Source organism: Myotis lucifugus, unplaced genomic scaffold (genome assembly GCF_000147115.1).
Source record: "Myotis lucifugus unplaced genomic scaffold, Myoluc2.0 scaffold_28, whole genome shotgun sequence".
Lineage (NCBI taxonomy): Eukaryota > Metazoa > Chordata > Mammalia > Chiroptera > Vespertilionidae > Myotis > Myotis lucifugus.
In genome coordinates, this window is record NW_005871076.1 from 10056104 (window position 1) to 10079911 (window position 23808).

Below are 23808 nucleotides of genomic sequence, written 5' to 3' on the forward strand. Positions count from 1 at the left end.
TCACTGCTGCTCCCAGGTCCGTGGCAAGCTCTCTCCTCCTCCTCCCTCATGCCCGGTCAGCCCTCCCAGCGCCCACCCAGCCTGGCTCAGCCCAGCCTTCCTTGGTGCTGGTGGAGTCACAAGTTAGGGGGCTCTGACCCTCAGAGAGCCTGGAAGCTCAGGAGGCTGTGGGTCCCCCTTCTCAGTGGCCCCTGGCCCCTCTGGCTGAGCCCAGCCCTGGGCCCCCTGGACAAGTTCCTTGGCTCAGAGATTCAACACGGTCCCTCCTCAGGGCAGGAACGGCCAGAGCTGCTTGGACTTACTCTCCTGCTTCCTGCAGGAACTGCCCACAGGCTGAGTGAAGGGGCCGAGGACCTCTGTGGATGGCCACGTGGCCTCTGGCGGAGGCCTGCCCGACAATACCAGATCTCTCCAAGGGGTGCCCGGGAGCACCTTTCCTGAGAAAGACGAGCCTATCTTTATTTATTTATTTTTTAAACAATACATTTTTATTGATTTCAGAGAGGAAGGGAGAGGGAGAGAGAGAGAAACATCAATGATGAGAGAGCCTGATTAACTGTCTGCCTCCTGCACGCCCCACACTGAGGATCGAGCTTGCAACCCAGGCATGTATGTGCTCTTGACCAGAATCAAACCCGGGACCCTTCAGTCCGCAGGCCGATGCTCTATCCACTGAGCCAAACCGACTAGGGCTGAAAGGCCTATCTTTAGAACATGATTTTTTGAAAAATCACACAAAACAAACAAATAAGAAAATGAAAAATCTCTGATCTTCAAAGTTCTGTTTGCTCTTTTCATTTCTTCAATGAGAATATCGACAGATGAAGGCGGGTATCACCCTCTAATGGGTAGAAGGAATCCCTCCATGTTGATGTTGAAGAAACCGTGGGAGAGAATGCAGAGTGGGGGTGGGAGGTCCCTAGGTGGGAGGGGCTGGTTTCCTCCTCGCTCCCTGTTTCTGGGGGCAGATGCGTTGCCCAGGCCTCCTGGCTCCTTTCAGGTGAGAAATTTTCCACTGTCGCCTTATCTCGCGGCGATCCGCCTTGCTCCTGCAGCGACCACAGGTGCGCGCAGATCTGAGGCTCTGATCTGTTCCGTTCTTTGTGCCAAGCAGAGCAGGGGACGCGAACCCCAGCATGAAACGGCGCCCACAACCACAAGGCCCGGTGTGCGCCCGCTGAAACTGTAGGTAAAGACAATTACCGGCAATTTCCATAGCATGGTTTGTTTTTTGTTCAAAGGCCATGGAGGCATTCTCAGCAGCAAGCCCCAAATATATAGTATTCCCACCGCACGCCGCCCTCACAAATGTGCGATAAAAGCTGTGGTCGCTTTGTCCCGGCTCTTAGGCTCTTACTTTTAACAGTCAAACCTTCAAGTTTAATGTCGAAACTGCTTTTTTCTTAAAGTGTACTTTGATGGCTCAGATAACGCTCCATGATAAGGAACTGCCTTCAAAACCACTCACTGTACCTCGTGCCCACCATTCGGATGCGCATCACAAGGGAAAATCAGGCGCCCGAACTTATGAGAAGTTGGTAGGGATGTGCTGAGTCTGTGAAATTCTCTCTGCTGCCTGTATTACAGATTTTGCATAGAAAAGAAAAGGAAAGGAGAGGAGAGGAGAGGAGAGGAGAGGAGAGGAGAGGAGAGGAGAGGAGAGGAGAGGAGAAAGAGCCAAGCATATACCGACGGGGATTTTGTGAGGAGAAAATGGTGGGCAGAGTCCTGGAAAGAGCAGTTTTCCTGGTGGCAAAAACTGCTGAGAGTCTGCATTCACACCCGTCAGTTTTCTTGAGCTGCAAAGACTCTGTGAGTTAGAATGGACAGTAGCCTGATGGCGTAGAACCACCCCCGGTGACACTTCCGGACCATCTCCTATCTCCAAATAAAAACAAATGTGCAAGAAAAAACAAAAATGGAGAGACTCTGTGAGGCTGATGTCAAGTGGCCCAGGGCGGGACCTGGGGATGTTGGCTCTCTGGGGAGGCCTGGCGGTTCTGCAGTCAGCGCCACCGCATCTCCCGTGGTGGAGTCAAAGCTGTCCCTTTGGCTCATCCGTGTCTAGAATATACCAAGGGCTGCCCACACCTGGAGTCATTACGTCACAATAGGAACAGACCCTCACGTTGTGGAAGCATTGGCTGACTCTTCACAGCCCTTTCCTGTCCATCATCTCATCTCCCATTCTACGGAGAAGGTTGGTATCCATGTGGCGGCCAGCACAAACCCCAGGAGCGAACCATGTCCACTTTCCGGATAAGGGAAGAGTGACCACAGCAGCAACCGCAGAAAACACCCCAAGGCCGAGGGAGGGGTTTCCAGTGGAGGTCCCATCACTGAGTCTGCAGAGACCAGGCATTTGCAAAGACCTGTAAGTGTTGGACCAAAATGGGTGGCTTCCCAAGTCCCTTAGCAGACAGCATGTTGGCTGTTGACTTCATTTTTAGATTTGCCTGTGCTCTGGGACCCCTGAGACCCCCAGCCTGTGGGGCAGAGAAATTGGAGCTGGCTTGGGTCAGAAGCACGGAGGCTTGAATTTGGAGTGCCTGGTCCTCTGGGCCTCCTTACCATGTGCATCTCCAATCGTCAGGCCCCAGGCCCCACAGGGGACTCCTGGCTTACCAGCTGTGTGACTTTCAGTGAGTACTTTACCTCTCTGGGCCTCAGTTTCTTCATCAGGAAAGTTCAGGTGTCCTAGTAAAAGCTCGTTAGGATCCCTGCCATACGTGACCATCCACGGTCTTGGTGACTCTATGAATTACCCTGGATTTGCATAAGCATAACATCGTATAGGTTTCACAGTACTTTCACATACCTTTCAGCAAGTTATTTGATCTTGGCCACAGCTCTGTGGGGTGGGCAGGCAGGCATGTCATGTTTTCATATCCCCATTTCAGAGATGGAGAAACTGAGGTACAAAAAGATGAAGCGCTAGCCATAGAAACCCTAGCAAGCTGGCGCTGGCCAGGACCTGAGCAGACCTGTGGGGATTTCTTGTAGGCAGCCCATTCGGTCCAGGGACCCCTACTGTGCCATCCCGGAGGGGACTGAGATGCCGGCCAGAGCCTCAGGATTTGGTTTGGAGTGCCTGGTCCTCTGGGCCTCTTTACCATGTGCATCTCCAATTGTCAGGCCCAGGACCCACAGGGGACTCCTGGCAGCATTCCAGGAAATGGGCTTTCCGAGGTGACGGCAGGGAATCACTGTCCCAGCAGACTCTTTCCCCCTCAGCCCTTCCCTTTGTTGTCCACACCCCATACCTTGGATCATATAGGCTCCCCTCCTGGGATCTCCTTATTCCTGCAGCCAAGCAAATTTCTAGCTATCCTTAAAGCCTGGATCAAAGAGCCCTCCTTTGAACCAAGTGCTCTGCATACATTGTATTTATTTATTTTAAATTTTAAAAAAATATTTGTATTAATTTCAGAGAGGAAGGGAGAGAGAGAGAGAGAGAGAGAGAGAGAGAGAGAGAGAAACATCAATGATGAGAGAGAATCACTGATCGGCTGCCTCCTGCACGGCCCCTGCTGGGAGTTGAGTCTGTAACCTGGGCATGTGCCCTGACCAGGAGTTGAACCTGGGACTCTTCAGTCCGCAGGCTGACGCTCTATCCACTGAGCCAAACTGGCTAGGGCCATACATTGTATTTAATCCTCTTTGTTTCCTCATCTGTAAAATGGGAATAGCAATCCCCTCTGTAACATCATTTATCTCCCAGTTTATAGAGGGGGAAACTGAGGCGACAAAGGTTAAGCCATGTGCCTGAGAACACAGCTGGTCAGGGCTGGAGCCAGGATTTGAACCATCTGACCTAAAAGGCCCAGACCTTATGCACCACATGACACTGATTTCTCTATCCCATGCACAGAGCACTTGGGGTCCACCCCTTCGTTTTCTGAGCACTCCCAGCCTCAGAGGAGTGTGTTCTATGGGTCTCTCTTGTCTCCCTCTCTGGGCACTGAGTCCTGCAGGTCAGAGGCTGTATCCTGTTTGGCACCATCCACTCCACACACCTGCGTGGCACATAGTTGGTCTCGGTAAGCCCTTGCTAGACGGAGGCTCGGTGAGGGAAGACACCTGCGGTGCACAGGGGTGCCAAGGCCAGCTGGGCCACAAGCCGGGGAGCTGCCGCTGCTCCCAGCTGGTCCGACAGGGCCAGCTGCTGACCATTCCAGGGCGCTCTGGCACTTGGAGCACAGCAGTGCTGTGGGACGACCACAAACTTCTAAGTCTTCTAACATGTAGAATAACGTTCTATTTGAAAGCACTGGGTCAGAGCCCTGGCCAGGTAGCTCAGCTAATTAGAGCATTGACCCCGACACACCAAGGCTGCAGGGCACATACAAGGAGCAATCAATGAATGGGTAAGTAGGTGAAAATGCAAATTGATTTCTCTTTCTCTCAAATCAATAAATAAAAATTTAAATAAATAAAAGCACAGGGTCAGGGCTGGACACTTGGTTCCCCATCCATTGTGTGACCCAGGGCAAGTGACTTCATGTATTTTGTGAATCTGAGACTCCATCCCTTGTAAGGTTCCACCCAGAAAGAAAAGCACTCCCTGCCAGTTAAACTATACTAAGCCATCACTTGTAAGACTTATCTCCATTTCACAGGTGTTAAGATTTGCATAGGCACTTCACAAAAAATAACATACAAATGACTGATAAACACATGAACAGGTGCTCAACATTAGCAGTCATCAGGGAAATGCAAATGAAAACCACAATGAGATACCACCACCGTACCCATCAGAACCGCTAAATAAAAAACTGACCAAACCTGGTGTTGACAAGGATGTGAAGTGACTGAGCTGCTGATAGGACTGTAATCGTTTGGTAGTTTCTTGAAAAGTTAAACAAATATCTACTATATGACCCAGACATTCTACTCCTTGACATTTACCTGAGAGAAATGAAAACATATGCACACAATGACCTGCACACCAATGTTTATAGCAACTTCTTTTGTAATAGCCCCAAACAGGAAGCAACCCAAATGTCTACCAACAAGTGAATGGAGCCCTGACCAGTTTGGCTCAGTGGCTAGAGTCCCAGGTTCGATTCCGGTCAAGGGCATGTACCTTGGTTGCCGGCACATCCCCAGTAGGGGGTGTGCGGGAGGCAGCTGATGGATGTTTCTCTCATGGATGTTTCTAACTCACTATCCCTCTCCCTTCCTCTCTGTAAAAAATCAATAAAATATATATTTTTTAACAAGTGAATGGATAAACAAATGGTACCATTGTATTCCATCCAGGGGAATAGTACTGAGCGAGTCAAAGGAATGAGCTATTGCTATTTGCAACAACATGGATAAATCTCACAACCATTATGTTGAAAGAGAAAGTCTCCACAAAAGAGAGGACATAGTGTATGATTTGATTTCTATAAAACTCTAGAAAATGTAAAGGAATGTATATGGACCGCAAGCAGGTTGCCTGGGCCTGGGATGGGAGGAGGGGGGAATGGATTACAGAGAGACATGAGGAAACTCTGGGGGCTGATAGGAATCCTTGTGGCAGTGACTGCATGGCTACAAACATATCAAACTTATTACTTGTACACTTTAAATATTGGATAGTTTAGCATATTTCAATTATTCCTCAATAGCCGAGGCCGGTTTGGCTCAGTGGATAGAGCGTCGGCCTGCGGACTGAAAGGTCCCAGGTTCGATTCCGGTCAAGGGCATGTACCTGGGTTGCGGGCACATCCCCAGTAGGAGATGTGCAGGAGGCGGCTGGTCGATGTTCCTCTCTCATCGATGTTTCTAACTCTCTATCTCTCTCTCCCTTCCTCTCTGTAAAAAATCAATAAAATATATTTAAAAAAAATTATTCCTCAATAAAGTTGAAAACTATGTACATTTTAGAATAGGATGGTTTCTTTGATTGTGACCCAGAAATATTCTTTTGAGGCTTAAATGAGATAAGGCGTTAGCTCGGTGTCTGGTATTTTACCTCTGTAGATGGTTTGCAGATTTTATTCCAATATGAGGTCCCCATTACAGACAGGGGCCTGGGGCTGGGACAGGTTCAGGACCCTGCCCGGGGCTCCCAGGGAGTTAGTGCAGGGCAGGTCAGCATTTCCAGTCTTGAGCGAGTCCCCAGCACTGTGCCATCTTGCACTGGCCTGACCCCAAGCAGGACAAAAGGGGACAGTCCCAGCCTCCAAGGACCTGGGAATGGTCTGGCTGTTGGGAGCAAGGCCACTGGGCACTGGGACTGGAGAAGCCCTTATCATCTGATGTTGGGTCCTTCTCGAGGATGATTGAGAGCCGCGAGTACCGAGAGTTGTCGCCGCCCACCCTGCCGCCTGTGTGCGTGGTTCTACACAGCCTGCCCTTGCTGGGCCCCATGTCCCCTGTGAGTGAGTGATTCACAGCGAGTGTGAGAAGCCCCTACCGCAGGCTGTCTTAAGGGCAGGCCAAGATTCAGACATTACTCACAGCTTCCAGTACCTGCCTGAGTTCAAACAGGAAGCCTGGTTTTTCCTCTTATGTCAACAACAGCCTTTATTTCTCTTTCTATTCTGGCCTCTGGGCTCCCTTGTTGAGTGGGTTTCTTGGGGTGAAGACTGGGGTGACAGTGGCCTGTGGGGCTTACCAGCAGATGTTTGGCTGGAACCCTTCGCCTGGGAGGGCCTAGGAGATTGCTTTGTGCAGCCGCTGGGAAAACGGCTAACTCATCTATGGCTCTGAAAACAAAGGGAACATATGGCCGGGCACATAGTAGGCCTTCCCTACATGTTCGTTCAACTGCTCTAAATTGAAATGTAATATGTTCCCAAACAAATGCAGCTCCTCCTAGGTTCCTGGCTTATAAATATCACCTCCGCCTGGCTCCCCTGGGCCAGACATACTGGAGGCCCTGTCTAGCCTTTCTACTCCCTCATTTCCCTCCCCGAGTGAACACTAAGTCCGTTTGTCCTGACCAGGGTGTGGGGTCAAGCCTGCAACCGAGGTACGTGCCCTTGACTGGATTCGAACCCAAGACCCTTCAGTCCGAGGGCCGATGCTTTATCTACTGAGCCAAACCAGCTAGGGCTATGTTTCTTTTTACATAAATCTGAGTTCTAAGTATCATTTAGCAACTTCCTTTATTATTTAACGGTACACGTGTATCTTGGAGATTTTTGCACATCAATGTATGAAAACCCACATTATTTTTTTTGTTTTTGACCACAAAAAAAATCTATATTTTTATATTGGGGGGAGGAGTAGAAAAGAAAGCAGGCACTATACTGGTCCCTACGTGGTGGCAGCTTCGTGTTCCATAGGGTTAAGGAAGACTTGACATAAAAGTTGTTTGGAAAAACCCAGGTGTAGTTACTTTATATGCTGTGATGGATAGAAGGGATGAAGGGAAGTGTGAAGGCCCCTCACACCCTCTATCTTGCCTGGACTATGCCCTGGGACCCTGGGGCGGAGAAGGCGCCACTTTCATTCCTGCTTCTTGGGATTGTTGGCGGCCACGTAGTAACAGTGACAAGCAGGAAGAGCGACACGCCCAGCATGTTGGCGAAGATGGCGAGCTGCACGCCTGTAATCCTCCGACCAGCTGGGCTCGGCTCTGGCGCCGTCTGCACACCAGCTCAAGGTAGGAGCCCATGTTACTCCTTTTAATGCCTGCATAGTATTCCCATAGGTTATTTACTCATTCTCCCATGGAGCCACATCGTTTCCAGACTGTCACCATCACAAGCAAATCCTTTTATGTGACCCTCAGCCTAGCTCAACTCAAGGATAGGAGGTACTGAAGTAAAAGGGCAAAGAATGTCTTCCTTACATCAGAACGCTGATGCTTAAACTTTACTGTGTGAGAGAATCACCTGGAAAGCTTTTAAAGATACAGGTTGCTGGGCCAGATACCTGGACTTTCCCATTCAGTAGGTCTGGGGTGGGCCGCCGAGTTGCCAGGTGAGGCTGCTGGATCAGGGACCACACTGTGAGAATCAGTGCTCAGCCTCCACTTACTTGAAGGGTCACCTGACCCTTGGAGACCATGTGCAGGAGAGTTCACCTGGGCTCCTCCCTCTGCTGCGGGGTGGGTATCCTGCTGGGAGGTAGGGCTCTACGGGCCCTGGCAGTGGGTTCAGAGGTCTGTTCGGCAGATGTTCCAGCTGGGCCTGGAAGCCAGGGACCTGCTGGCTCTAGACACAGCCTTTTCTGCAGGACCAGCCTTTTCTGCCCACCGACCCCTCACCCCTGCACCTCACCCCAGTCTTCCCTGTGGAGCCTAAGGAAGGGCTCGAGGCTGGTGGTGAGCTGTTTACACAGCGTGGTTGGGAAGGGCTCTGAGGTTTTCATAAAAGAGACGACAGGAGACCACATCCCCAGAGAGGGGCTCCTAAGGGTCTTGGGGTTTCAGGACCCTGAGGCACTCTTTGTTCCCAGCTGGGCTGCAGGAGGCCACACGGAGGTTGGGGGAGAGCATTGCTGGGGTGGGAGTGGGGGAACCTGGACACCCGGTACTAACACACATCCCCCTGGTGGCTCTGAGAGGGACACTCTGTACCTGAGGATGGTCCCGTTGCAGACTGAGGGTCAGACCCCAATGGACACTTGGTCAGTGCCTCCTCCCCGAGGAGCTGAATTTTGACACCTTGCAGCTCCCCAGGTTCCTTGCCCTTTGATCCCCAAGGTGCTGTCCATGCGCACTGGCGCATCTTAGCAACCTTGATGTCAGAAACTGGACTGCGGGCTTCTGTGTCGCAGGCATCAGAAGGGAGGAGGAGGGAGCCTCGGGGGCAAGGCCATGGTGGAGGCGGTGGTGGTGTGTGTGTGTGTGGGGGGGGGGGGGGGCGGGATGGTAGTGTCTTTGGCCTCCGGAGAGCTGCTCCAGGCCCCTCCTTCAGCGAGGGCAAAGTTTGGACCCAGCTCTAATCTGGTGCAGAAATGTTTGAAGCAGGCTGCTGTGCCTGTTCCTTTTGGGTTACACTAAAGTCTTGAAGGTCTTATTGGATTTTTTTCATGGTTGTAATCTCAGCACCCAGCACCCAGTGAGAATCTCTCAAACCCTTGTTGAATACATGAAAAATGAACAAATAAATATCTTAGAAGGTGCCTGCAAGATGGGCTGGGGCTGCTCACGCCCTGGGTAAGGAGGCTACACCCTAGCGCCAGCTCTTCAGCCCTTTGAGGCCCTTTCTGCGCGGTTCGCCATGGGGTGCTGGGTCCCACCACCAGGAACACCCTCTGCACAACCTCCGCTGAGAAGGGGGGGGGGGACTCTGCCCCCTGTGCTGGGGTTACCAGGGGAGGGCGGGGAGTGTGGAGAGGAGGGGCTGTGCCCAAGGCCTGGCGGCTCCAGCTCAGGGCCAGGCCACGCTCTCTGCCTAGGACCCATCACCCACGCCTCCAGCAGCCCGCACTGGCGCATCTGCAGTAATAGCGGAACTGGGGGGCGAGGGACAGGGACCATTTTAACCCTTTCAGACTCAAAACTTAACTTTCTCATTTCTTTCAAGACACTCGCTCCCAACCCCAAAATCGAAAGTCGAGGCTGGGGGAATTCTGCTTGGTGGAAAAGCTCAGGGTGTTACTTTTGCTCTGGGTGAGGCTGGGCCCAAGGCTGCCAGCGGGCGCCGAGGTCTGCGGATCGGCCCCTGGGTGGGGCTGAGCCAGGGGTCGCGGGGAAGGGCTGCCCCCCCCCCGACCCCCGCTCCAGGCCGAGGGAAGAGGATGCCCCCACCTGCCCAGCGCGCCCCAGGCACGCGGGCCCCTTCCGGGACGGTGGGGAAGGGGGCAGCCCCAGGAGGCTCCCCTGGGTGGGCCTCCGAGCCCAGCCCCTCCCCCGACGGCCCCACACGGAGCGCTTTGAAGTGGCCGCGATCGCAGCCCCCTCCCCGGCCGGCGCCGCCCCCGCTGCGCCCCCGCCTTGGCTGTGGGGGGCGCTTGGCCTGGGAATGGGTCCCGAGGCCCCCGCTGGGCGCTCTTTGTAAATTTCATACCCCGCAGGCCCGCCCAGGGTTCGCTCCGGGGTAATTCGCCCTCGGGTCGCAGCGCCTCGGAATGTAAGGTTAGCCCCGCAAACCTAAGGGCGCAACCGTCAGAGCCCCGCAGGTTCCTCTGGACCCGGAGGACGCGGCTGGGCGGGACCTACGCGCCCAAGTGGGTTCGGGACGCGGGGACTGGTCCTCGAGGAACATTCAACCGGCCGTTTCGGCGACGTATTAGTACGAGTAGTGAAAACCGTGCAGACCTTCGGTCAAGCAAGTCCGCCGCCGCTAAGAAAATAATCGTGCACAGGTGTGCACAGTGTCTGCACACACAGCACCTCGGAGCTGCGTGGAACCGGGGGCCGTGGAGATACCAGCAGCAGAGACGGGTTATAGTCACTAACCAGCTAGTTCCCCAGGGGCCGGTACCGCTGCGAAAACCCGAGACTTTAAGCAGTGGTTCTCAACCTTCCTAATGCCGAGACCCTTTAATACAGTTCCTCATGTTGTGGTGACCCCCAACCATAACATTATTTTCGTGGCTACTTCATAACTGTAATTTTGCTACTGTTATGAATCGTCATGTAAATATCTGATATGCAGGATGTATTTTCATTGTTACAAATTGAACATAATTAAAGCATAGTGATGAATCACAAAAACAATATGTAATTATATATGTGTTTTCCGATGGTCTTAGGCGACCCCTGTGAAAGGGTCATTCGACCCCCAAAGGGGTCGCGACCCACAGGTTGAAAACCGCTGCTCCAAAGCATTAGCGATGATGACCTAGTTCTCTCGGTATTAAAGTAAAGCAATTACTCTATGGATCTGTATGGAAAAAAGACCGGAAAGTATAGGATGCCAATTTTTTAATGCTTTTTACCATAACCACGTATATCAAAGTAAATTTTATTGAAATAACATTTCACTTCTGAGAATACAAAGCAAAGTTTTACCAGATTTCTCCATTTCTGAATTTGAATGGCGTCCTACAGAACACTTTAGCACATTTTTCTCTTTTGTTTTCAAAACAGCCTCCAGTCTGTGTGTGTGTGTGGGGGGGGCGATCATTGTGCCCCCATTTTGCGAAGAGGAGACTGGTGCCTGGGGAGGTGCTGGATGGCTTGCAGGTGGGGGGCCGAGGACCCCGACTCTGTGTCTTCCCACAAACAGGGCTCCTTCCAGTTTGCAGAGCATGCCTGGGGTCAGGCGGCGGGAAGGCAGGAGGAGGTGGTGTGCAGAGCCCTTCTGAGCAGGCTCCCTGGGCTCTGCCCACTGCAGGCCCCATGTCCCCAGCAGGTGTGGCCAGGACCTAATATTCTCGGCTCCCTTGCTACAGAAATGTTACAAAGCAGGAATATGGCTCCCAGAGGCCCCTGGTCTGGGTTTTCCGTCCTGCTCTTCCCTCTGTGGCTACTCAGGAGACTTGGGTGGTGGCAGCAGCTTCTCCGGGACTTGGACTGGTCAAACATTCAGCTTTCTTGCTAGAAGGTGGTGATTACCTAGTTGTGGGAGGGTCATCATCCCAACTGCCCTCCCCATCAATCCATTCATTCATGGCTGGCCCCTCAGTGGTTAAGAACAGCCCTGAATTGTGAGGGCATGGATGGTGAGAGAGAAGCCTTGAGGAGAGGTCTGTTGTCTTGAAAAGTATTCAGGGAGTTTGAGCTCAATTGAAATGCTGCCGTCATTGAAATGGGCCTCTCTGCCTTTTACCATAGGGGTTAGAGAACACTAAAAAAATTTCCCTTTCCTCTAGTTAGCTTTGGTGATCTTTTGATGTTCTTGCTCCTAACTTGGCAGTTTATTGCTCTAAGTCATTCTATGCTTCTGATTTCTTTAACATTCGTCTTTGTTTTCTTTTGAAAGCACAGTAAAACCGTGGGGGTGGGGAGGTGGCTGTGTGGGTGGGAGTTTTGCTGGGGCCCCCAGAGGGTACTGCTACTAAGACACACAAAACCACCTCCCACAGAACCTTTTATCCGCCCCCCCTAAATTCACTTTGGATGAATATACTGAATCAACATAGAGATTTTTAAAATATTGAAAATAAAGGAGGGAGCACTATCTCAGTCTGTTGGTATTTTGTTTCTCAGCAATTGTCATCAGTTTGGCTCAAATAAACTCATTTTAAAAAAAAGGAAGGAAGAGAATAAATAAATGAGAAAAGGAGAACAAGACACATAGGCTAGAATAAGCAGGCCAAACACCTCTAATATGAATTTCAGAAGAAGACAATGGAGAGAATGGGAAAGAAGCAATACTCCATGGCTACTAATTTTCCAGAACTGATGAATATATGAATTTTCAGGCATAGTGATTTCTGAGCAGAGAAAACATAAAACAGTCTCTAACTTGCTGCGCTGTAGCGAAATTTCATGACACCAAAGACGATGAGAAAATCCTAAAAGAAACCACAGAAAAAAAATTACCTCCAAAGAAATGATCAGTAAACAGCCTTCTCATCAGCAACAAAGGAGGTGAAAATACACCTTCAAAGTACAGAGAAAAGAATTGTCATCCTCAAATTCTACTCTAAACTACACGTTGTTCAAGAATGAGGGCAAGCCCTACTAGCCGGTTTGGCTCAGTGGGTAGAGCCTGTGGACTGAAGGGTCCTGGGTTTGATTTCAATCAAGGGCATATGCCCTGGTTGCGGGCTCGATCCCCCGTGGGGAGGAGGCAGCCAATTGATGATTCTGTCTCATCATTGATGTTTCTATCTCTCTCTCCCTCTCCCTTTCTCTCTGGAAAAAAAAAAAAAAAGAACAAGGTCGAGCCCTAGCCAGTTGCTCAGTGGTTAGAGCGTCGGCCCACGGACTGAAGGGTCCCGGGTTCAATTCTGGTCAAAGGCATGTATTTCGGTTGCAGGTTCGATCCCTGGCCCCAGTCTAGGCGCATGTGGGAGACAACCAATCGATGTGTCACTCTCATCTTTGATGTTTCTATCTCTCCCTCTCAAATCAATAACAACATATAAAAATTTAAAAAAATGATCAGTGAGCCCTGGCTGGTTTGGCTCAGTGGTTGAGTGTTGGCTTGCGGACTGAAGGGTCTCGGGTTTGATTCCGGTCAAGAGCATGTACCTGGGTTGCAGGCTTGATCCCGGCCGGGTCGGAGCACCTGCAGGAGGCAACCAACCAATGTTTGCCTCTGTCTCTACCTACTCCTTTCTTCCACTCGCTCTAAAAATCAATGGAAAAAATATCCTTGGGTGAGGATTAACAACAACAACCATTATGACTGAATACTATAAGCAGCTTTGTGCCAATAAATTTGAAATTTCAAAAAATGGATAATTTTCTAGAAACATGGAAATCTATAAAATGTATAGAAAAAACAGAAATGTTCTGTCCCTTGTATCAGTTATGTATTGCTAAGTAACATTCACCCTAAAGCACAGTGTCTTAAACAACAGCCATTTTATTTGCTCAGGATTCTGCTGGTCAGCAGGTCGGCAGGGCATTTTATAAGAACAGTGGGTCTCACCTGGGGTCCCTGGGGCCGTGGCAGCCATCAGCAGCTCTACTTGGTCTGATGGACCAGGATGGCCTCCTTCACGTGCCTGGCAGTTGAAGCTGGCCATCAGCTGAGTCACGTGTCTCCATCAGCTTATTCTGGGCTTCTCATGCTCGCCGAAGCAAGCAGCAGAATGGGGTAGGCCCCAGGGCACAAGTATTTTCAAGCCCCTGCTTGTGTCATATTTTCCAATGTCTCACTGGCCAAATAATAACAAATCTTGGCCCAAGCCAGTCACTGAATCAATGTGGGAGGAATTATACAGGGTAAGGATACAGGGAGGGGCATTCATAGGGGGCCCGTTACTATAACAATCAACCAAAACTGGTATGTAAACATAAAAATCAACCCTCCCTACTCTAATGTGGTATTCCACATCAGGTGCTGGAAAAGGACGTTGAGGAAAAATTGGTGATATCCATATAGAGTCTGGTAATGTACCAATCTTATTTTCTTTTTCTTTTCTTTTCTTTTCTTTCTTTCTTTTTTTTTTTTTTTTTTTTTTTTTTTGCTATTTTGGTTCCTTTTTGTTTTAGCCTGTTTTTATTGGGTACACTATTACAGGTGCAATCTTAGCTTCTTATTTTGACAAATGTACCCTGGTTATTATGTAACTCGTATATTAGGGGGAACTAGGTGAGAGGAATAGGGGAACCCTCTTTGCTACCTTTGGAAAACTTTTCTTTAAATCAAAATTATTCCAAAATTAAAAGTTTATTTTTTTAAAAAAAAAAAGTAGTAACACTCCAACATACTGAAAAGCAACTGGCCTAGATAGTAATTTTTGCCAAATTATTCGAAGAATAGATATCCTTCTTTTATTTAAATTGTTACAGAAAATTGAAAAAGAAAGAATGTCTTCTAAAGATTATATTAACTTTATGAGGTTAATATAATCTTTTAAAATTTTATTATTAAGATAATAAAATTATAAAAAATATTATTAGTAATCTTCACCCCAGGATATTTTCCATTGCTTTTCAGAGAGAGTGGAAGAGGAGGGAGAGAGACATCAATGTGAAAGAGACACATGGATTGGTTGCCTCCCGCACGAGCCCTAACCAGGGCTGGGGATGGAACCTGCAACCCAGGTACCTGCCCTTGACCAGGAATCAAACCCAAGAACCTTTGGTGCGCAGGCCAACACTCTAACCATTGAGCCACGCCGATGAGGTTAACATAATCTTGATATGCAAGCTGGTCAAGGACAATATGATGAAAGAAAATTGTAGGCCAATCACTTATGAAGAGGCAAAAATCCTAAGTGAAAAATTAGCAAACTGAAAATATATATCACTGATTCAGCAGGAGTACAAGGACAGTGTTAAATTAGAATGTGAAATTTGAACACTCAAAGTAATTTACCAAATTAACAGAGCAAAGAAGAAAACCCATATAATTATCTCAATAGATGCAAACAGAAAAAGTATTTGATAAAAATTTAATATCACTCATAAAAATTCTTGATCAATTTAGAATGGAAGGAAACTTCCTGAACCTGATAAAAAAAATGTCTATCAAGCCCGACCAGTGTGGCTCAGTGGCTGAGCGTCGGCCCATGAACCAAGAAGACAGAGTTCGATTCCCTGTCAGGACACATGCCTGGGTTGGAGGCTCCAGTAGGAAGCGTGCAGGAGGCAGCCGACAGATGTTTCTATCCCTCTTTCCCTTCCTCTCTTTCTAAAAATCAATAAAATACATATATATTTATAAAAAAATAAAATAAGCTCAGACATGACTGAGGTCTGCCTGCTATTGGAGATACCATTTAGCATTGAACTACATGTTTTAGCTAGCAGAGTAAGAGAAGAAAAGAAAATAAAAAGAATAAAGATTGCAATGGAAGAAAAAAATTGCAATTTGAGGTGCAGATGACATAATTGTCTACATAAAAAATGCAAGGAAATCTACAGGTAAACTGAATGAACTAAGGAGAGTTCGTGAGCTGGGGTGGGGTGGGGGCTGCAGGAGTGTCTAGCTTCATGGTCATAGCACAAAAGGATGAAAACGCTGGGAGCGCTTGCTGCCTTGCTACCCAGGCTAAATGGCTTGGGGATGTCGATACCCAAAAGGCCTGAGTGTCAGCTCCCATTAGCGGGGAGCTTTTCACGGGGTGCACCCTCGGGGCTCAGCACCCCCTGTACGCAGCAGGCGCCTGGGCCCTGGACTCGCCGTAGTTTCGGTTGGAAGATACCAGTAGAAGCTTTGAAGGAGGCTCCAGGAGGCTCTGCCGCCAGCCAGCTTCCTCTCGGTCTGGAGCCGGGGAGACCTGGGTCAGAGCATGTCCAGGCCTTCCCCTGGGGGTCCAAGCCCTGAAACTGGGCCTTGGCTCTGTGGCCTGGGAACCTCCCGCTGGCTGGCGGGGAGGGAAGCTGTAAGGGTGCCCAGGCTGCTGCTCCTGTCCGGGCCTCTCTTTCCCCATCGCCCCAAGCCCAGCGCTCGGTAGCTCCCTGCCAGCATCAGCCTCACCGGCTGGCACGGCCTGCTGAACGGGAGGCCTGTCATTTGTGACTCATGGCCCCTCACCAACCGTGGGCCGTGCTGAGTCACTTGGGCTTGCCCGTTCTGCCAGGAGTGCCAGGGGCCCAGCGCCTCCTGGGCCCTGGGCAGTGGTGGACCCCACTTCCGACTGCTGGGCAGAGCTGGCTTCAGCTCCGGGAGAGGGCAGTGGTGAGCCCCAGAGGGCCAGCGGGTGTGTGGGGGTGGGGTGAGGCGGGAGGGGGGCTTTCTGAGAGGCCCTGGAGCCCCAGCCTGTGGTGCTCAGGCCCCTTCGTTCCCTGGGACTTGCTCCCCACGGGCCCTGACTGGCACCGCCTCACATCCCCAAGGCTGGGGCCACGGATGGTCTGCCACGGTCTCAGGAGGGCTTCAGAGTTAGGGTCCCAGGTCACCCAGGGCCAGCCAGGCTGCCAACCGACCTGGGCCCTCCAGCCGCTCCCTCAGCCTCCTTTCATTATTTTCTTGCAAATCAGGACAGAAGGGGACACAGCGAGGAGCACCTTTTAATTTTTTTCTGCTCGTCAGATAGGCAAACAATCGGAAGGCCTAGTAACCACCAGCAGCGAAGAGAAGGTAAGGAAGCAGGCATGTCCTATGACAACGGCAGGAGCACGGCCCAGCCTGTCTCTGAGGGGCCACCTGGCAGTGGTTGTTAACATTTAAAAGACAGATGTACTTTCTATACTCGTGTTTGACCCAGCAGTACATTTCTGAGAGCATTTTATGTAAAAAAAAAAAAATGTCCACAACGATATAAAACCAGTTTGCAGTTTCACGTGTGTCTGTAAGCGTACGTAACGGAGACAGTTACGTCCAGGAATGTTTTCTGCAGCTTTGTTTGCAACTGCAGAAAAGTGGCAACAGCCCCAATGCCCATCCGCAGGGCGACGGGTAAATAAACCCGACTCTACTAGCGAGTGCTCCCAGCTGTTGGAAAAATGAGGTAGGTCCGTATGATCCAGGTCTGCATGGAAGGAGGTGCGTGATATATCGTAGAGTAAAAACGAGTCACAGGACCATGTGTTTAATATGATCCTGTTAAACCAGCAAAGCCCATGTGTGTGTGTGTGTGTGTGTGTGTGTGTGTGTACACATAGGGAAAGGTCTGGAAGGAGGTTAGTAGCGATTTTCTCTGGGAAGGGGCTGATAATTGAGATAATGAGAGACTTCTTAATGTATTTATTCCTATATTGTATGATGCTTTTACATGTGTGCATTTACTTTAAATAAGAAAGAAAAAAAACAATTAAAAACAAAATAAGCCATTGTCCCTCCCCATCCTGAGGACCGGAACGCATGCATGTGAGATGGGAGATGTGGGCGAGATCTCTCCTGCCTCCCTCTGGGCTGGAGACTTCCCAGGCCCCTTCCTCCCTCAGGGCAAAGCTCCCAGTGGGAGCGCAGCTGGGTCTGACTCCCAGGTCTACCCTCTCTTCTCCCGGTGACTTCCTTGGGGACCTCTCTGCCCCCATTTGTGCTCCCAGAGCCCCCTGCCTGTCTCCTCTGTGGCCCTTCACACTGGTGACCACCCCCACCCCCCGCCCCTAGCAGCTAGATCTGCACCTTGGGCAGCAACAAGGCAGAATCCTGCCCCTCTCTGCTCTTCCTTTACATGCAACAGAGAGGGCCACATTAAATTTTTGGTGAGTGACATGAGAATGAATAATATAGAAGCCCTGGCTGGTTTGGCTCAGTGGATAAAGCGATGGCCTGTGAACTAAAGGGTCCTGGGTTTGATTCCCGTCAGGGGCACATGCCTGGGTTGCGGGCTTGATCCCCAGTAGGGGGTGTGCAGGAGGCAGCGTATTGATAATTCTCTCTCATCATTGATGTTTCTATCTCTCTCCCTCTCCCTTCCTCTCTGAAATCAATAAAAACGTAAAATAAAATTTAAAAAAGAATATAGGAACCATCAGAGGGACGCTGGGTGGTACGGGACCTCTGAGATCACCTGGCCCACTTTCCTACCCAGTGCCCACTGCCCCCTGCTGGACACCTCCAGTGATGGGCAGCCACTGCCATCTGAGGCGGCTCAGTTCCCTTCCTGAGGGGAGGAGGTGGCGTCCATGGGCTAATCAGAGGAGGGAGAGTGGAGGAGGCATATTTTCATATGGCAGAAGGGACATTTAAGACTTTGCTGTCAGGGGACACCTGATATGGAAATCCAATAGATTTTTAATTGTTGATCATAAGATTTTTTAATTATTGAAAACAATCTTTGAAAAGTTCATAGATAAAGTTTTTCAGAAACTGGGGCATTCAGGTCAATTTCAAGTCCGTGGTCAGTTCTCAGCGGGCAGTTTAGGGGCTTGATGGGTGAGAAAGAAAGGCCCCATTTCTCCGGCCAGGAGAGCCCTAAGCTGCTGCCCCTGGTCCCAGCCGGCAGGACCTCATCCAGTTTCAGCAGGTCAGCCCCACCCTAACCACCGTGTCGGCAGCGTAAATTAAGCATTAAAAGCAAACTAATTAGTACTTCAGGGTAGCTTCATTCAGAAAATTACCGCACGGGGGAGGAGGCGTCTCATTTAGGACCGACTTAATTAAAAGACGCGCGGTAAGTTCCTGTAATAGATGAAGACAGCACTTTCCAGAAACGCCGTAAATGAAATGTTTTACTGTATATATCAAATGGTGATTCAATCTTTAATATCAAAATCCCTCAAGAATGCCATTGTCAGCGACAAACACAGCAGCCCTTGCAACAAAGGGCCTAATTGTTCCCTCCTCCTGTCTCCGGAGCCCACAGGAAGTCGTAACTTCTCGGTTGTACTTCATTGTTAATGCCTATGGGTAATGCCAGCTCCGGGAGGAATCCGCCATGAAGACAGAGAATGGGGGAAGCCCTGTTTCTGACTGGCTGACTTGTGGTTTAGAAAGTGACCCGTCTCTCCCAAGTGAGGGGGCAGCTGGGTTGGTTGAGTCTCTGCCACAGTGGGTAGCACAGAGACACCGAGTGACCTGCCCAAATTGTCCAGCACAATGGAGGTTGGAGAGAAGGCCCAGCCACAGGTGTGGGATGGCCTGGCGCTGCTCCTGCCCTGAGAATGTGGCCGAGGCAGGCAGGACCGAGTGCCTCCAGCCTGCTCTGTGCCCCTCCTTCCCCACACCGGCTGCCAGGCTTCCTCCCAGCCCGGCTCCTGGGACTGACTCCACGATGCAGGGCCCCCTGAGCACTTCTTCCTACTGGGGGGGTGTAGGCCTTCTCCCTAGAACACATGGCTCAGGGAGGAGCCTAGAGAACGGCGGGTGGATGGGCCTGGAGCCATCCGTCCACAAGAAATGGACAAAATACAGAATCTCCCAGGCTTGGGGTGGGGTCATTGAGGGGATTTTCGACTAAGTAAGGACCTTCACTTTTTTTGTTGTTGTTGTTAATCCTCACCCAAGGATATTTCCCCATTGATTTTTAGAGAGTGGAAGGGAAAGGGAGAGACAGAGAGACACATCGATTGGTTGCCTCTGCACTCACCCCGACCAGGGCTGGGGAGCCTGCAACCAAGGTAGGTGCCCTGGACTGGAATCGAACTCGTGGCCCTTCAGTCTGCAGGCTGACTAGGGGCCCTGTAAGAGCTGCTTATGGATTCTCAGAATAGACGCTGCATCAGAGCTGGATGGGACCATCTGAATTGGCTAGCCAACCCCTTGTCACATAGATGGGAAAATTGAGGCCAGGGAGGGTCGTTTGGGCTGGCAGAGTTGGATCAGGCACACCTCCTAGCTGCTGGTCCGGCTCCGTCACTATCCAACAGCCCAGGCAGCCACTGGCCCGCCTGGAAGCTGCTCCACGCGAGACTGGGTTTCAGCCTCCTGGGCTCCCTTGACCACATGCCCTCGTGCGGGGCATCATCCACACACTGCATGTGGCATGCGTGCCACGCGGCCAACCCTTGCTGCAGCCAGGCTCGCACGCCTTTAAGAACCACCAGCGGCCTCCTCACCCAGAGGCCAGACGCGCTGGCGGCTGTTTGGCTGGGGAGTGGGTAGGCCTTCACCCACCCGGCTGCTTGCTCCCCCCTCTCCCCCGCCCCCACTCCACCACCCACTTGTGCAAAGCAAGTCACCGAAAACCAACATGCTTGGCAACAGCCTCACTCCCAATTTGACATGTTCCTAATATTCCACTTACAGAGTTTTTCGCATCCTTTGAGGCTTTCAAGGAGTTTCTTAAGCTACTGGGATAGCTCTGTCTTAGCTCCAAGTCAACCGGTCGGGGTCGCATTTCAGAAGACTAAATGGAAGAACGTGAGCGTGAGGGAGTCATTCGAGCACAAGGGGCAATCCTGGCCCTGTAATTAGGAAAACAGCAGCCCCCCTTTTCACACTCTCATTCACATTCTCTTTCATCTCTCCCTGCCCACAGGAGAGAGGGAGGGACAGTTTCTGGGGGGCTTGGAAGTGTAAATGGGGGCCTCAGCACATCCCCCAAAGGATGCGCTGAAGAACCAAAGGGCTGAATAATTTAAAAGCAAACTGTACAGTCACTGGAAAGCAGAACCATTAGTTTCTCTGGGAAGGGAAGGTGTTTCAAAGCCGGAAACAGTGGACAATGTCATAAAAGAGAAGGTGGCAGGTGTGACACATCTAAATTTCCATACGGAAAACACAACACAATTGAATAAAAACAGGCCTCAAGAGCTTTAGAAATGCATGCACCGTTGGAGCCAGTAATTCAGTTTCTGGGGTGTTTTCCCTGGTGAACAGCCTTTGAACATGGAGTTGGGTTATGCATAGAGTTGTTTTTGCAGAATTATTTATGACAGTGAAATAAAAACCCAGGAAACAACCTAAATTGGTAGTGATTGAGAAGTGGCTAAATCCATTTAAAAGACTATTATGAAGTTCCTTTAAATGCTGTTTCTAAAAATGTTCACTGAGAGGCAGGGATGTAGCGTTAGCATTGAGGCTTGTGGCCCGCCAGACCTGGTTAGACACCCAGCGCCACCTGTATAACCTTGGGATTGTCTCTCTAAACCTTAGCTTATACATCTGCAAAGTGGGGGTGATAATAGTACCCCTTCTCATAGGATCATTGTGAGCATGAGTTAATATATATAAAGTACACAGCACCAATCCCTCCCTTGTCACGTACATATTCTGATCATTATTACTTTTCCATACCATAGAAAAATTACCTACACATTCATTCATTAATACAGCAATATTTATTGGGGTCTTATTTGTGCCAAGTACCAGAGCTCTAGCAGTAAATAAATTAATGCTCAATGAAAAACAAACAAACAAAACAGAAGGTATGTATGCAGCCCAAGCACAGATATGTTAAAAATAAAAGCGGTAAAAATAAAAATAAAAGGCTGCCTGGGATTAAAAAAGACTAGAAGGACTAGACCAAGATGTTAGCTGTGACTGTCTTTAGGTAGGTGGCGAGGCCATTGGGCGGTCTGCCCTCATGCCCCCATTTTCTGTAATGAGTGTGAACTTCTTTTATGAGTAGCAGTGAAGTTTGACCCCCCGGCTGGTGTGGCTCACTGGTTGAGCATCAGTCTATGAACTAGGAGGTCACAGTTGGATTCCCGGTCAGGACACATGCCGGGGTCGGGCTCCATCCCCAGTAGGGTGCGTTGCAGGAGGCAGCCGATCCATGATTCTCTATCATCATTGATGTTTCTATCTCTCCCTCTCCCTTCCTCTCTGAAATCAATAAAAAATATATTTAAAAAATAAAACAAAAAGTCAGAGAAAAAGGATGGTGGGTGTTGATTAGCCTTTTATCATCCCAGATCATGCTGTGACGTGGCAGCTGTGAAAAGCGGGGCGCTGTGGCTGTGTGCGTCTCTGAGACGCCCGCACAGGTCCCCCTCCCCTTCCAGCCACCCCCACCCCACAGGGAGCAACGCCACCACGTGCAGAGGTGCCTCCCTGTGTCCACATGGCACAGGACACAGATCAAACAGGAAACAGAAAGGCAAAAAGGAAAGACCCTGAGGTCGTGGCTGGTGCTGGGTCTGCAGCACCATGCGTGGTGAGCTGCTTCTTGGCCCTGTGACCGCGAGGAGGCAGCCTCCGTGGAGGGCGGGCCGGCAGCCCTGCTGGTCCCGAGTGTCCTCCTGTGGGGGATGGGTGGAGGCCCATGGCCTGGAGGGTGGACATGGCCTGGAGGTGGACGAGTGTCCTCCTGTGGGGGATGGATGGAGGCCCATGGCCTGGAGAGTGGACATGGCCTGGAGGTGGACGAGTGTCCTCCTGTGGGGGATGGACGGAGGCCCATGGCCTGGAGGGTGGACATGGCCTGGAGGTGGACGAGTGTCCTCCTGTGGGGGATGGATGGAGGCCCATGGCCTGGAGGGTGGACATGGCCTGGAGGTGGACGAGTGTCCTCCTGTGGGGGATGGGTGGAGGCCCATGGCCTGGAGGGTGGACATGGCCTGGAGGTGGACGAGTGTCCTCCTGCGGGGATGGATGGAGGCCCATGGCCTGGAGGTGGACGAGAGCATCCCTTCCCTCTCCCGCAGGAGCTGTCTCATGCCCTCCCTCTCCCCACCTCCTGCTTGGAGAGGCTTTGGCCGCACCCCTGCCGTCCACCCTCCCTCCAAGCTGTGGGGACACTTGCCGGATCTCTGTGGCTTCTCTGTGGGTGCCCCGCCCCCAGGTGCACCAGGGCCCCTGCCTGTGTGTCCGCAGTCAGACAGCCCTGACCCTTTATGAACCGGCTTCTCTCCGGCACCACCAGGGGCTTTCCGGCAGGAAGCACCCCTTTCTCCCTCTCCAGGACCCACTTAGGTACAAAGGCTTCGCTCTCTGGGAGCTCCCAGGCCAGGAGCTCAGCCTTGGTGACCAGCCTTGCTGGTCCATGTGTTTGGCCCTCCCCTTTCCAGGCCCTCACTTCCCGCATTTCTGACTGAGCAGGTGTGGGTGGCTAAGCTCCTGCCGCAGCCCTAACAGTGCGGCCACCACACAGCCTTTTCATCTGCACGGCAAGCACATGGTGGCCCTTCATCATCACCCCACTTCCCAGGTGAGAAGACCGAGGCCACCAGGGACATGAAGCCACAGGCCAAGGTGACCCCGCTAGCAGGTGGTAGCAGCTGGGCCGAAACGCAAACCAGGTGCTGCTGACTACACTGGATGCAGCGTATTTTAGGAGAGCGGCTTCAGTTTGGGAGAGGCCTCCTTTTCCTCTGTCCTGAGGTGTTGCCCAAAGGGACCCAGAGCTGGAGGGGGGCGGGGTCTGAAGCCCGAGTTCTGGCCTTCCCTCAGCCCCTTTAGACCTCAGGTTGGTCCTTCCACTTCTGAGTGTGTCAGGCAGAATAATGTTCCCCCTCATCCTGATCCCTGGAACCTGTGAGCAAGTTCCTTTCCAAGGCCAGAGGGACTTCCCAGATGTGGTTAGTTAAGGATCTGGCCTATCCAGGTGGGGCCAAAGCCATCCTGAGGGCCCCTCAAGAGGGAGGCAGGAGAGTTAGTAGGAAGAGCTATGGCAACGAAGCAGAGGTCCGCGGGCGATTGGGAGATACCACGCTGCTGGTGTGGAAGAGGGAGGATGAGGTCATGAGCCAAGGAACCCTGGAAGCTTCTAGAAGCTGGAAAAGACAAGGAAATGATTCCTCCTTGAGCCTCTAGAACAGCGGTTCTCAACCTGTGGGTCGCGACCCTTTGGGGATCGAACGACCCTTTCACAGGGGTCGCCTAAGACCATCGGAAAACACATATATAATTACATATTGTTTTTGTGATTAATCACTATGCTTTAATTATGTTCAATTTGTAACAATGAAATTGGGGGTCACCACAACATGAGGAACTGTATTAAAGGGTCTTGTCATTAGGAAGGTTGAGAACCACTGCTCTAGAGTCTAGATTCTAGACTCTAGAAGGAATGCAGACCAGC

The 23808-nt window shown here is 50.9% G+C and overlaps 1 pseudogene; it reads right to left on the reverse strand.

Moving 5' to 3' along the window:
- Window positions 1–7421: 7421 nt before the first annotated feature.
- On the reverse strand, window positions 7422–8007 carry LOC102422353 (annotated as a pseudogene).
- Window positions 8008–23808: the final 15801 nt, after the last annotated feature.